This window comes from Podarcis filfolensis (genome assembly GCF_964270895.1).
Source record: "Podarcis filfolensis genome assembly, chromosome: W".
NCBI classification, from domain to species: Eukaryota; Metazoa; Chordata; class Lepidosauria; order Squamata; family Lacertidae; genus Podarcis; species Podarcis filfolensis.
In genome coordinates this window covers 40,006,528-40,021,261 of record NC_139619.1, presented here as the reverse complement: position 1 = coordinate 40,021,261, position 14,734 = coordinate 40,006,528, and positions in this window count along the sequence as shown.

The window sequence follows — 14,734 nt, the reverse complement described above, 5'->3', positions numbered from 1 at the left end:
GAAGCGTGCTTGGAGATCTTCCTTACCACGTGGCTCTCTGGCAAAAACACAACAGTACTAACGGCCATATGGAACCACACCTCAAAGCTGGATCAGACTTCCCAGATCCTGTAGCCTACATCAGGAGGAAGACTGGGGCAGAGGGGCCTAGAGTGGGAGTCAGAGCTGCTCTTAGGGCTGCATGTCTGAAGCATGGGCAGAAATCTTTGGGTGTGAGGTTGCATGGGGCTGTCTCTTTGTGTTTTGGTGATGCCAAGCCACCAGCCAGCCAGAGGCAGACAACCAACTGGCTTCAGGGGCAAGCTCCTTTGCAAAGCCAGTCTGACTTCACCAAATGCAATGGCAGAGTGACCATTCGGCCCATGTTCTGCTTCGCTGTGAAATTGCGTGTGTTCCTCAACCCAGAGAACCTCTTTTTCAACGTCAAGCTGGTCTAAGGAAGAAAAGCATAAGAGTTAGTCTTGAATCCCCCCACACATGTGCTGGGAGATGCCTGCACACCGCACACGTAAAGCACATCTCCTCCCACCCACACCCCAAAGGTCCTGGGAACAATGGTTTCTAAAGGGTGCTGGGAATCGTAGCACTGTGAAAGGAAAACTAAGGTTCTTAGGATTCTTTGGAGGGGGTGGAATGTTGAATACACAGTGGCCACATGGACGGATGGACACACACACACACACACACACACACACACACACACACACACACCCCAGCATAGCTTCAACTTTTAGCACAAAAAGTCTTCAGCCAGATGTCATGCAACCCTTTGGCAGGGGCAACTTATCATTTTAATGATTTTCCATAACAATTAAAAAGGTGGCCAATCTTGCAAAGGAGTGTTGCCATTTAAACTGCTGGTGTGACGTAGGAACCCGAACAAAGAGAAGGAACCAACTACCCAGAGTCTGCTTCCGATTGCCCTTGTTCTCCACCTCCCTCTATCCTAATCAGCCGCAAACAAGAGTTCAGATTTGAAAGCCTTGTTATCACCTCATTCCCTTCAATTAGCCAGCTGCTCTGGCAGATGACATCAGTTCCTTCCCACTCCCAATATTCCTGCTCCTAACCTGGTTAGCCATAGCCCGGAAGCTGAATCTCAGGAGAACGCCTTTGGGCTGGGAAGGGCTCATCTTTTCTGGGCCTCTTCTCCCCCTCGGGAAGGAGTGCTTGGCTCCTGGCCTGTGAAATGTGCTCAAAATGTAAAGATGCCTTCTTTCCAGGGAGCCAAGGAAGAAGGGTGGAATTTGAAATACCTCCAAACCTTCCCATGTCAGAGATGCAGGAGTTGCGTCACCTCCAACTTCCTCAGGGATGAAGCAGCTACGAAAAACGAAACATCCCACCTGGGCACGGTTTCTGAGAGAGCAACAGCAGAAGACCCAGACTCTGGCAAGATGAGCATTTGCCCAGTGGATTCTGGCCGGTCCATGAGGGCAGACAGGGGATGGCTGCGGTGGCTGCCAGCCCCTTCCCACTCCATCTCAGATACAGAACGCATTTGCTCTGCCACTCCTTGGCTCTGGCGCCACCTACTGTTGGCTTCCTTGCCTTCCACCCTCCCAGTCCCAATGAGCACCATCCACCCCTGGTCCAGAGGCGCAGAGCAGTAGTTAGGTGATCTTGCGCCCCGGCAGAACCGTCCAGATTGCGCCCCCTAGCCACGGACAAGTTAGCTCTTCTTTCCTCCGCTCCTCCAACCCGCCCCCCTCCATACATTCAATTCACCCTGGAAGTACAAGTATCGAAAAGTAAAATGTTAGAGGTTCCCCCCCCACCTCATAGCAATATAATTGGATTCAGCTAGCTGGTCAGTCTACTTTCGGTTTCACTCCTGGCTCCTTGTTGAATTAATACTGCATCAGAAACCTCCCAAGCAGATATCCAAAGTTCTTTGGCATTTCGCCAGTTGTTAATGAGATGTCTCTTCTAGTCCAGGGGAGTCTTTTGATCTTCTTCCAGGAAACCAAGAGTCGAAAGCCTTGATTTTCCCTTTTTTTCCTTTTTCCAGTCATTTCCACACAGTTAGTCATTATTAGAGTTATTAAAACCTTATTATAGCAACAAATGCAAAATTTTTAGTCTCCCTTGCTTTCCTGCTGACCTTCAGCTTAAAGACAAACTGCTCTGGAGTGAGAAAAACCCATCACACTCGAAAAGCCCAGCTGGAGGGACCTGGAAGTGTGTGGGGAAGAGCAATTTTGTAGTGGGTTTGTTGCACAGGAGCACCAAGTTCACTAACTGGCTGATTCAGATTGAATCCCATTCAAAAAGAGTGCAATGGTGTGTGTTTCAGCCAGCCATCCGGCTGCTGCAACTATTCCCTGGGTGCCACCACACTGTCCTGTCTGTGTGTTTGGCAGGGAATGGGAGCTATGCTCCCCCCGGAGACACTCCACTCCTTCTTGCTTAGCTCTGCAGCTCAACATTTGAGGCAACCTTCACAGTTCTGGGATGCCGAGGAAGCGAACCAATAGTCACGTTCATCTGTACTGGCTCAGTATGACCTATTCTGACAGATGCTGCCTTTCATAGTCACGCCCAAGAGCCTTTCCGCTCCAGAGATCTGGGGCTGAACCCGGGATCTGCACGCAAAGGCTGGAGTAAGAAAGAGCCCTTGCCAGCTGGCCACGTTGGGCGCCTGCCTGGAGAGTGGAAGCCGGGGGTTGGAGGGACATCGTGCTGCTCCTGGCAACCCCCACCCAACCCGACGTCCTCCTCCGCCTGAATCCCGCTTCCCTCGGGACGCACTTCCCATCCTGGAGCGGCTGGGGTGGGAGGCTAAGCTGGCCCAAGGACTGGCCCAAGGTAGCTCAGCCAAGTTGCCAAGGCCAGCATTTAAGACCGCGCATCCTTTCCCCTCAGATGAGAAAGCCGGGATGAGTCATGCTAGCAGCCTGTGGCCTTGATGGGCTTTGTGGCAGCCCAGCCCAGCTGCTATAGTCCATCTCTGAACCGAGGAAGCGCAACTGGAGAGACAGAGCCCAGCACTTTTCTCACGGGACAGAAGTGCACGACTTCCCCCTCCCACGTGCCGCCCGCCCCAGTCTTTCTCCGGCGGCTCAGTTTAGTGCGCCAAGCGGCTCATCCCAGGTGGGAATTCGGGTGGCGCTGCTTGCAGAAGGAGAAGCGGCTGGCGCTAGTGGACACTCCCATTGTTCTTCTCAGGTAGGACTTCCGGGATCCAGACGAACGTTTTACCAAAAAGTATGGCTCGACTACTGATTTCCCATTTAAAGGAAGGCAAAACGACCTAAGTTTGGAGGACAGGTGAAAAAACCCACGAATTACATTTAAAGTTCTGCGAGATGCAAAGGAACGCTTGCGTTTTAAACTTGTATTTGACAGCTTGTTGCTTGGTGCGGTTAACGGAATGGGGATATTGAGAAAGAAGAGACTTGGAATTAGAAGGTTAGGATTTAAGGTAAGGTTACCAGATTTTTTTTCAAAGAATCCGGGGACCTTTTTTTTTTCCAAAAGAGAAACAAATGTTATTTTTAAAAAATCATTTTTTAAAAAAATAACAAGTAATATCTTCTCTTCTGGGTCTCCTCTGTCGTGTGGCCTTCCTCTGGGCCCCAGCCTGATCTCTTGGAGTGCTATCTGCCCTGGAGTAGGCTCGGGTCGGGCCTGGGCTCGGCCCCGTGTCCTTGCCCTCCTGGTGCTCTCCTACCTTTCTTCCTCAGCGGCCGCAAGGTCGGGGCTCCCCTCTTTTTTCTCCTTCCTCTTTCTCTCTCTTCCTTCTCCTTCTCCCTGGGTTGGCTCCGGGGTTTTTACTGGCCCTGGAGCGACGCTGGGCAGTCGGCCACATGGCCGGGCGCTCTCGCTCCCGCCTCAATTTGGGTCCAGGGGGTGTGTGTCAGCGGTTCCCCCAGTTGACGCGCTGGGCATCCCTGGTTCCCCCTCGGCAGTGGCAGCGGCAGCGGTAGTCTCAGCAGCCCGGAGTGCACTTGGCTCAGCAGTGCACTTGGCTCTGGCTGGCTTCAGGAGCTGCTCATTGCCGTGGCACCCGCCATTTTGCCTAGTCATAAGTCCCCATATGATGTGTCTTGTGCCGTTGAACCAATCACGCAACATTCCTTCCCTACTAATAAATCTACAAATCTACAATCTGTTGGGGACAGATTTGTAAATCCAGGGACTGTCCCCGGGAGACGGGGACATCTGGCAATCATTCCGTAATAGGGCTTCTCCTGCCTTTGCCAGTATGTCAGCTTTCTCCGCCTCCTTAAAGAGGGCGTTCAGAAGCACTTGTACGTCTGGCCATATGGGATTGTGAGTGGAGAAGGTGGCGCAGTCTGGATGAGTCCCTCTGTCTTGCTCTTTGATCACTGTGACCGAGCACCATTTGGGGCCGATCAGGATCTATGGGGAAGGGGATCCACCCAGAAGTTGTGGAGGGAACGGGAAGAGAAGCTTGGTCAAGAGACTGGCTCATGTCAGAAGGAGGCCTGACTGCATCCTTGGCGAAGCCCAGGGCAGGGCAGGAAGGCAGCATTGCCCAGCGGGAAGGCATTCGGAGGCAAATCATCAGCGAGGAGCAGAAAATCCCCTCCCCTTCCCTCAAGAAGACTGAAGAATCTCTAGTCGGCCTTCAGGTGAGTTCAGCATCCCAGGTCTCTGGGGTGTTCCTGTCCATTACAAAGCTGACTCGAGGCTCCGTCAACTGAGCCCCTACACTCCTTGCGTACATGAAAGGGGCACAGAAAGGATGGGAGGCAGCCTTTTCCTGGAGCCGTCTTACCTGCAGCAGTTCACTCGCTGGCTGCTGACCCTTTTCCTCCATCACCTGGATGATCCTCTCAAGAGAGGAGAGTTTCCTGCAGAGTCTGGCCAGCTGCTCATCCCTTCTCCCTGCAATCTCCTTCTCCACCTCTTCCACATGATTCAGCAGACGCTTTTCTTCTTCTTCTTCCAGGAACTGGCGCAGTTGTCTCAACTTCTCCACAGTCTTCAGCCTCTCCGGTTCTGAGGAGGTCTGAGTGAGGAAGATGGTCAGCCTTCAAAACATCAGCAAGAGAATTAGGATTTGAATTGAACTGCTTCCACCCTCTCAGCTCACAAGTCCTCAGGCTTCTCCTTGACTGCTTTTCACATAATAAACAACAATGGGAAATAAACTCCATTTAGCTGCATTCAAAGGTGAACTTACCTAATTCGCAATTCTTGGGAAAATATGGAGACCAAAACAGCAGTCTTTTGAAATTCGCACCTCTGAATTTCTCAAGGTTGACCCAACCAGGTAATGTTCACAAAAAATGAATTTATGAGGGCAGGGCAGGAAGGCAGCATTGCCCAGCGGGAAGGCATTCGGAGGCAAATCATCAGCAAGGAGCAGAAAATCCCCTCCCCTTCCCTCAAGAAGACTGAAGAATCTCTAGTCGGCCTTCAGGTGAGTTCAGCATCCCAGGTCTCTGGGGTGTTCCTGTCCATTACAAAGCTGACTCGAGGCTCCGTCAACTGAGCCCCTACACTCCTTGCGTACATGAAAGGGGCACAGAAAGGATGGGAGGCAGCCTTTTCCTGGAGCCGTCTTACCTGCAGCAGTTCACTCGCTGGCTGCTGACCCTTTTCCTCCATCACCTGGATGATCCTCTCTCTCTCTTTTTTTTTAAATAATTTTTATTAACTGGCCAATCACATCAAATTAAATCACATCACATAATTACAAAGCCAAATTTTTAAATTTTGTTGGGGGAACCCATACTTCAAGATCCAAAGGGGGATTCAAATCATCTTCTTATTACTCCGTTAATGTCCAAATCAGTCCCATTCCACATCATATCTTGTTCATATAATTTCTATTTTTCCTTTACGATCTCTTCTGTTAGTCTCCTTAAGCTGATAAGCAAAATAATAATCCTGTGTGGATTTCCCGTTCCTCCACTAAGTCCAGATGGTTTCCATATATCTCCTTCGTAGATAGCATCGCTCTTTCCATCATGAATTTGGCATTTGTCGCTCTTAAGTCCCACCGAGGAGTTGATCCATGATATGTAAACAACTCTATTTCTCTCTTTCTCCTCCCAGACCCAAGAGCTCCAACAATGCCTCCCAAAATGGCGACAGCATTTTTAACTGCGTCATTCCAAAACTCTTAGCTTTCCAGCTTCATCTTGAAACATTGCTTTGGTTCGAAAGTTTATCTCCACACAGCCTTAAATCCACAGCTTAAGTCCTTAGTTTCTGACTCATTAGGGGAGGGGATTCTTGTTAAATCACATAAGAAAAAGGAAGGCAGGTTTTTTTCCCCCTCCCCCCTCAGTCATTTGTCATACCGTATCTTGACGTATCTTCTCATATTTTATTCTTGTCTTGTTATCAGAGATCTCTTCTGTCAGCAGTCTTTACTCCCCTTTTTTCTTGAAGCATGTGCAATTTATCTCATCCAAATTGTTTCTTTTGAAGATGCTTGCAACTAGCGGCGCGAATCAGGGACGGCATCCAGGAGTGCCGGAATCCCACAGGAGGGCTTTGTGCCTAGTGCCCCCACCCCCACAAATTCGGGGGTGGTATAGGGCACAGCAGGCAAGGGCCGTCCCCCCCACAATCCTGGGGGGGGGTTAAGAAGGCTAATTACCCCCATCATAGCCTCCAAATTACCTCGTGTAGGTCGGAGAGATGTTATTGTCAGCCATCTTCCGATGCGCCACCTAGTGGTCCCCACCTGGATGATCCTCTCAAGAGAGGAGAGTTTCCTGCAGAGTCTGGCCAGCTGCTCATCCCTTCTCCCTGCAATCTCCTTCTCCACCTCTTCCACATGATTCAGCAGACGCTTTTCTTCTTCTTCTTCTTCTTCTTCTTCTTCTTCTTCTTCTTCTTCTTCTTCTTCCTCTTCCTCTTCCTCTTCCTCCTCCTCCTCTTCCTCCTTCTCCTCCTCCTGGAACTGGCGCAGGTGTCTCAACTTCTCCACAGTCTTCAGCCTCTCCGGTTCTGAGCAGGTCTGAGTGAGGAAGATGGTCAGCCTTCAAAACATCGGCAAGAGAATTAGGATTTGAATTGAACTGCTTCCACCCTCTCAGCTCACAAGTCCTCAGGGTTCTCCTTGACTGCTTTTCTGCCCGTGAGGACTCTCCTGAGTGAGTGCTTGAGGGCCCTGCTCTTGCCACTTACCATCTGGCCTGGGGTGGGGCCTGAAGCCTCACAAGGACTGCTTGCTGCCTGCTGCCCAGGAGGACTCCCCTGAGTGAGTGCCTGAGGGCCCTGCTCTTGCCACTTACCACCTGGCCTGGGGCGGGGCCTGAAGCCTCATAAGGACTGCGTGCTGCTTGCTGCCTGCTGCCCAGGAGGACTCCCCTGAGTGAGTGCCTGAGGGCCCTGCTCTTGCCACTTACCATCTGGCCTGGGGTAGGGCCTGAAGCCTCATAAGGACTGCGTGCTGCTTGCTGCCTGCTGCCCAGGAGGACTCCCCTGAGTGAGTGCCTGAGGGCCCTGCTGTTGCCACCTACCACCTGGCCTGGGGCGGGGCCTGAAGCCTCATAAGGACTGCGTGCTGCTTGCTGCCTGCTGCCTGCTGCCCAGGAGGACTCCCCTGAGTGAGTGCCTGAGGGCCCTGCTCTTGCCGCTTACCACCTACCTGGCCCAGGGTGGGGCCTGAAGCCTCACAAGGACTGCTTGCTGCCGCTGCCCAGGAGGACTCCCCTGAGTGAGTGCCTGAGGGCCCTGCTCTTGCCACTTACCACCTGGCCCAGGGCGGGGCCTGACAGGCCTCACTAGGACAGTTGTTACTGCCGGAGGGGCACAGAGTGTTTTTAAATGTTTTTTTTTAAAAAAATTCTTTTGGATTTTTTGTATGTGGGGGGTGGGGGTGGGATGGATGTTTGGTTGGGCTTGGGGAATTATTTTTTATTTTGATGTTTTTGTAATTTTTACATTTTTTGTTTGTATTGTTTTATTGGTTTTATTTGTTTGTTTAAGGTGTTATTTTGTTGTTAGGGGGAGGGGTCAGGGCTGCCGGGGAGTGGGCCCCAGCCCACAAAATGGCTGGGGCATGTCCCGCAGGGGGGGATGCACTGGGGCAACCGATCTCACGGGTAGGAGGAGGAGTTACGCTAAGACTAGACCATGTTATTACAGAGGGGGCAGGTTTAGTCGTTGTCTGAGGACTATTCCTGGCTCCGGGTCTGGTCCTGACCAGATGGATACTAGAATCAGCAAGGAATACCCACATGACCTGAAGGTGCTGCTGTGCAATGCCAGGTCAATGATTCAGAAGACCACTGCCATCCATGACTTGATCGTGGATGGAGGATTTGACCTGGCATGTGTGACAGAGACTTGGTTGGATGAAGCAGATGGGCCTGTCCTTGCCGCTGCTTGTCCACCAGGTTTCTCTTACGCACAGCAACCCAGGTCATGTGGGCGGGGAGGGGGGGTTGCAGTGATTTTTAGGAAGTCATTAGTTTGCACCAGGCGTCCTATTGGGAAGACCCAGTTTTCCAAGTGCATGTTCTGGAAGTTGGGCAATAGGGGCAGTACAGGATTCCTTTTGGTGTACCGACCTCCCCGCTGCACCAAGGATTCCCTGCCCGAGCTGCTTCAGGTCGTGGCGGATGTTCTCCTGGAGACACCTAGCTTGGTCGTCCTAGGGGATTTTAACATCCATGCCGACACGACCTTACAAGGGGCCGCTTGGGACTTCGTGGAAAGCATGGCCTCCATGGGGCTGTCCCTGAATAAGTCTGGCCTAACCCATAGCCGCGGACATGCCTTGGACCTGGTGTTTACCTCTATGGATGTTGGTGATCTGACACTAAGTAAAAGCGAAACGAAAGAAGTGCCATGGTCAGATCACTTCCTGGTGCAACTGGACTTCTCTGCGACCCATCCCCTCTGCAGGGAGGTGGGACCAATTCGGATGGTCCGCCCCCGCCACTTAATGGATCCAAATGGTTTCCAGAGAGTGGTAGGGGATGCTTTATCCCATGTTGATGGCCTTTCAGCTGATTCCCTGGTGGCCCGCTGGAATGTGGAGTTAACCAGGGCTATTGACTGTTTGGCTCCGAAGCGCCCTCTCCGATTGCATGGAGCCCGGACAGCCCCGTGGTTTTCCACGGATCTGAGGGCAATGAAACAATCGTTGAGACGGCTAGAGCGCCGGTGGCGGATAACTCATTCCGAATCTGACCGGACACAGGTTAGAGCTCAACGTCGAGCCTACCAAGTGGCGATAGCGACGGCGAAGAAGAAATTCTTCGCCGCCTCTATTGCATCTGCAGAAAACAGCAGCAGGAGACTTTTTCAGGTGGTTCACAATTTAGCGGAACCACCTGCAACATCGGGGCCCAGTACGGGCCACATGTTCTCCTGCAATGATTTTGCAAAGTTTTTTGCAAATAAAATCGCTCAGATTCGGGAAGAAGTAGACTCCACCGTGGGAGCAGGGCCGGGGCGGGAGAGTGCTAGAGTTCTGTCTAGTCAAGTTGAGTGGGATCAATTCCAATCTGTTACCTCCGAGGATGTGGACAGGCTGCTTGGACGAGTGAAACCAACCACCTGTCTCCTGGATCCTTGCCCATCCTGGCTTATAAAAGCTAGCCGGGAAGGACTGGGCGATGGGCTTCATGGGGTGGTGAATGCTTCCCTCCGTGAGGGAGCCTTCCCAGACCCGCTGAAAGAGGCGGTTATTAAACCGCTTCTTAAAAAACCATCTTTAGATGCGGCCACGATGGCCAACTATCGCCCAGTCTCAAATCTTCCATTCTTGGGCAAGGTGATTGAGCGAGCGGTTGCCGAACAACTCCAGGCACGCCTGGAAGAAGCGGACCATTTGGATCCCTTCCAGTCGGGATTCAGGCCTCATCATGGGACTGAAACTGCCTTGGTCGCACTGGTTGATGATCTCCGGCGGTGTGGAGGATTCCCTGGTCCTGAATGGGGTAACTGTACCCCTGAAGGACCAGGTGCGCAGCCTGGGAGTCATTTTGGACTCACAGCTGTCCATTGAGACACAGGTCAAATCTGTGTCCAGGGTAGCTGTTTACCAGCTCCATCTGGTACGTAGGCTGAGACCCTATCTGCCTGCGGACTGTCTCGCCAGAGTGGTGCATGCTCTGGTTATCTCCCGCTTGGACTACTGCAATGCACTCTACGTGGGGCTACCTTTGAAGGTGACTCGGAAACTACAACTAATCCAGAATGTGGCAGCTAGACTGGTGACTGGGGGCGGCTGCCGAGACCATATAACACCGGTCTTGAAAGACCTACATTGGCTCCCAGTACGTTTCCGAGCACAATTCAAAGTGTTGGTGCTGACCTTTAAAGCCCTAAACGGCCTCGGTCCAGTATACCTGAAGGAGCGTCTCCACCCCCATCATTCTGCCCGGACGCTGAGGTCCAGCGCCGAGGGCCTTCTGGCGGTTCCCTCATTGCGAGAAGCAAAGCTACAGGGAACCAGGCAGAGGGCCTTCTCAGTAGTGGCGCCCGCCCTGTGGAACGCCCTTCCAGCAGATGTCAAAGCGATAAACAACTACCTGACATTCAGAAGACATCTTAAGGCAGCCCTGTTCAGGGAAGTTTTTAACGTGTGATATTTTACTGTATTTTTGGTTTCTATGGAAACCAGAGTGGCTGGGGAGGCCCAGCCAGACAGATGGGCGGGGTATAAATAATAAATTATTATTATTATTATTATTATTATTATTATTATTATTATTATTATTATTATTTTCACATAATGAACAACAATGGGAAATAAACTCCATTTAGCTGCATTCAAAGGAGAACTTACCTAATTCGCAATTCTTGGAAAAATATGGAGACCAAAACAGCAATCTTTTGAAATTCACACCTCTGAATTTCTCAAGGTTGACCCAGCCAGGTAATGTTCACAAAAAAATGAATTTGTGAGGGTAAAGCACGTATCAAAATCTTTATACGAGAAGGTAGCCACCCTAGCATTTGATTCATTTTCAGAATAATAAATAAATACCTAACCGATATGGAGAAAGGAGAAATGGGGAGAAGTTGAAATGGGCAGATTTCCCCCTCCCTCCTCAGTCCGGACTTGCTTCTTGAAGTGCTTGTTCCCTCACTAGTAACAAGAGGGACACTTCCAAGGAGGTCTTTGCTTTCCTTGTCCAGGTCCGCTTGATAGGCCAGAATTTCCCCTCTCGCTTTCCTCCGAATCTCTTTTTTTTTTTAATGAATATTTATTAAGTTTTCCAATTTTATATAAACACAAAAAGAAAAAGAAAAAGAAAAATATTAAAAACAATTCAGTTTCAATAATAATCTTTCAATCACATGTTTCTTTGACTTCCTCATACCTCCCCTTCTTGTTCTCTAGTTCAGTTTGTTAATTCAGCAAATCCTAATCTCTTAGCATTCCTTTTAAAATATCACCTTATTTTCCACTCAACTTTTTTTTAAATTTAATAACAAAAACAATTATGATCCCCATTATCTTTATCATAACAGCTAGAGACCACCAACGTTCAAACCAACATCTTTTCAGAGTTCATTAATTTTATAGTATTTCTGTAGATATTCCTTAAATTTCTTCCAATCTTCTTCTGCTGACTTTTCTCCCTGGTCGCGGATTCTGCCGGTCATTTCTGCCAGCCCCATACAGTCAATCAACTTCATCTGCCATTCTTCCAGAGTGGGTAGATCTTGAGTCTTCCAGTGCTTTGCTATGAGTACTCTTGCTGCCGTTGTAGCATACATAAAAAACGTCCTGTCCTTCTTTGGCACCAAATGGCCGACTATACCCAAGAGAAAAGCCTCTGGTTTTTTCAGAAAAGTATGCTTAAATATCTTTTTCATCTCATTATAAATCATTTCCCAGAAGGCCTTAATCTTTGGGCACGTCCACCAAAGGTGAAAGAATGTACCTTCAACCTCCTTACATTTCCAGCATTTATTATCGGGCAAATGATATATTTTTGCAAGCTTGACTGGGGTCATGTACCACCTGTATATCATTTTCATAATATTCTCTCTTAAGGCATTACATGCCGTAAATTTCATACCAGTGGTCCATAACTGTTCCCAGTCAGCAAACATAATGTTATGTCCAACATCTTGTGCCCATTTAATCATAGCTGACTGAACCGTTTCATACTGTGTATTCCATTTCAGCAGCAAGTTATACATTTTTGACATGAACTTAGTTTTAGGTTCTAGCACTTCTGTTTCTAATTTAGATTTTTCCACCTGGAAGCCAATTTTCCTGTCCAAATTATATGCCTCCCTTATCTGAAAATAGTGTAGCCAGTCTCGGACTTTTTTTTTTAATTTCTCAAAGCTCTGCAGTTTCAGTCTATCTCCTTCTTGCTCCAAAATTTCCCAATATTTTGGCCAACTGGCCTCCATATTGAGTTTTTTCTGAGCTTTCGCTTCCATTGGTGACAACCACCTTGGGGTTTTGTTTTCCAGTACATCCTTGTATCTAATCCAAACATTAAACAAAGATCTCCTAACAATATGATTTTTAAATGCTTTGTGAGCTTTAACCTTGTCATACCACAGATATGCATGCCATCCAAAAACATTGTTAAAACCTTCTAAATCCAAAATGTCCGTGTTTTCAAGAAGCAGCCAATCTTTCAACCAGCAGAATGCTGCTGACTCATAGTACAGTCTGAAGTCTGGCAGGGCGAAGCCACCCCTTTCTTTTGCATCAGTTAAAATCTTATATTTTATCCTAGGCTTCTTGCCCTGCCAGACAAATTTAGAAATAACTTTCTGCCACTTCTTAAAACATTCCATCTTGTCCACAATTTGTAATGTTTGAAACAAAAACAACATTTTAGGCAATACATTCATCTTTATAGCTGCTATTCGACCCATCAAGGAAAGCTTCAAATTTGACCATGTTTCGAGATCTTTTTTCACTTCTAACCAGCATTTCTCATAATTATTTTTGAATAAGTTCCCATTTTTAGATGTCATGTTAATCCCCAGATATTTCACCTTCCTCACCAGTAATAAACCTGTTTCATTCTGAAATTTCTCTTTTTCAAACAATGTCATATTTTTCTCTAAAACCTTAGTTTTGGTCTTATTCAGTTTAAATCCTGCCACCTGACCAAATTCTTGAATTAATTCTAAAACTCTTTTAGTACTAGATTCTGGCTCCTGTAACGTCAAAACTATGTCATCTGCAAAAGCTCTCAATTTAAATTGAGAGCTTTCCTCCGAATCTCCAGGCGGCGACAAAGAGAGGAGATGAATATTCTACTGGCTTCTTGGGTCCAGTGGCCTTGCTATAATAGGAAAGTAATTGACTGGAGGAAAGAAAAGTACAGAGGTTTTCAACCTTTTGGGGTCCACGGCTCCCTGGACCAACTCCCTTCTTTCTGCGGCACCCCTGTGGGGCTCAGGAGACCAGTTAGGTCCCCCCTTGCTTGCCTCCCCTCCAGTGGCGTAGCGTGGGTTGTCAGCACCTGGGGCAAGGCAAGTAAATTGCGCCCCCTAACCTGTGGATTTGCGCCCCCTAACCCGTGGATTTGCGCCCCCTAACCCTGGGTTTGCCCTAACCCCAGATGTTGCGCCCGGTGCGGCCGGCCCCCCCTGCACCCCCCACGCTACGCCACTGCTCCCCTCCCCCTTTCTCGAACAGCCTCCCTTGCGGAGTGCTCTCTCAGCCTCCTCTCCCCTCTCCTTAGGAGTCCTCCTCTTGGTCTCTGAGCTGCCCCCGCTGCCCCCCAGGGGCCTGGGACTTGCCTGTCCATTCCCAACAGCAAGGGCCCCTCGCCAGTTGGCTTGCTTCCTCTGAGGCTGTCTCAGCTCCTGGCAGCCCACACCCCCTGGCCAGCCCCAGAGGCACCATTCTCTGGGGGAGAACAGCTGGGCAAGCCTTGGGGAGGCAGAGATGGCATCCGAGGAGGGATGTATGTATGATGTATGTGATGTATGATGTATGTGATGTATGTATGATGTATGGAGGGGTGGTCTTGGGCTCCAGGGTGGGCAATTTCAAATGTCTTCAAATAAGGACTTGGTTCGGGGTCTCCTCCTCCCTCCTGCGTGGGGGGGGGGTGAGACCCTGTTGCAACAGGTAATAAAGATCTGGCTTACTAGCTGCTTTGCTTCTCAGTATTCTCTGGTTGGCCTCTGTTATTTTCTCCTACCGATAGAGAAGCTACCAAAGGACTCTATATGGGCTCTGAGGTACCCCAGAAGGGAAAAGGAGCCGTTTTTTCCTTATAACACTGGCCACCAGTCCCCACCCCCTTGCAGCTGACCCCTTGCTGCTATCTGCTTTGCAGGGTATTGATGAGGCATCCTGCTAGCCAAAGGAGACATGTGCAATTCACATTTGTAGTGTTCTAAATATGTACAAAGCAACCTTGCTGGGGGATGTGGATGAGGTTAACCCTTTCTCTCTCTGCCATGGTCCCATGAAGCTGCTGTATTTCAAGGGAAGATTCCTTGGCCCCCCTGGCAGAGAGAAAGACTTTGACTCCCTCCTCCCAGCCATCCCAGCAGCCCTCAGGCTTCCCCTTGGCTGCTTCTAAGGTAATAAACAATCACCAATTAATAGCATGCCTACTCTGGATCTGAGAATTAAGAAGATAACCTGCCAAGAGGAATACACAGCTATTTCTCCCCCTCAAGGTACCTTGTATTCCTCGACAGCCTCTTCCAGAGGAATCACCTCGTGGTGTTGGTGCTTCTTGGATCTGCCCCAAACCACACAGATGGGGGCTTCATCCTCCTTGCAAAAGAGTTTCAGGGGCTCCTGGTGCTTCTCACAGACTCCTCCTTTCCCTCTGGAAGACTGAGAGTC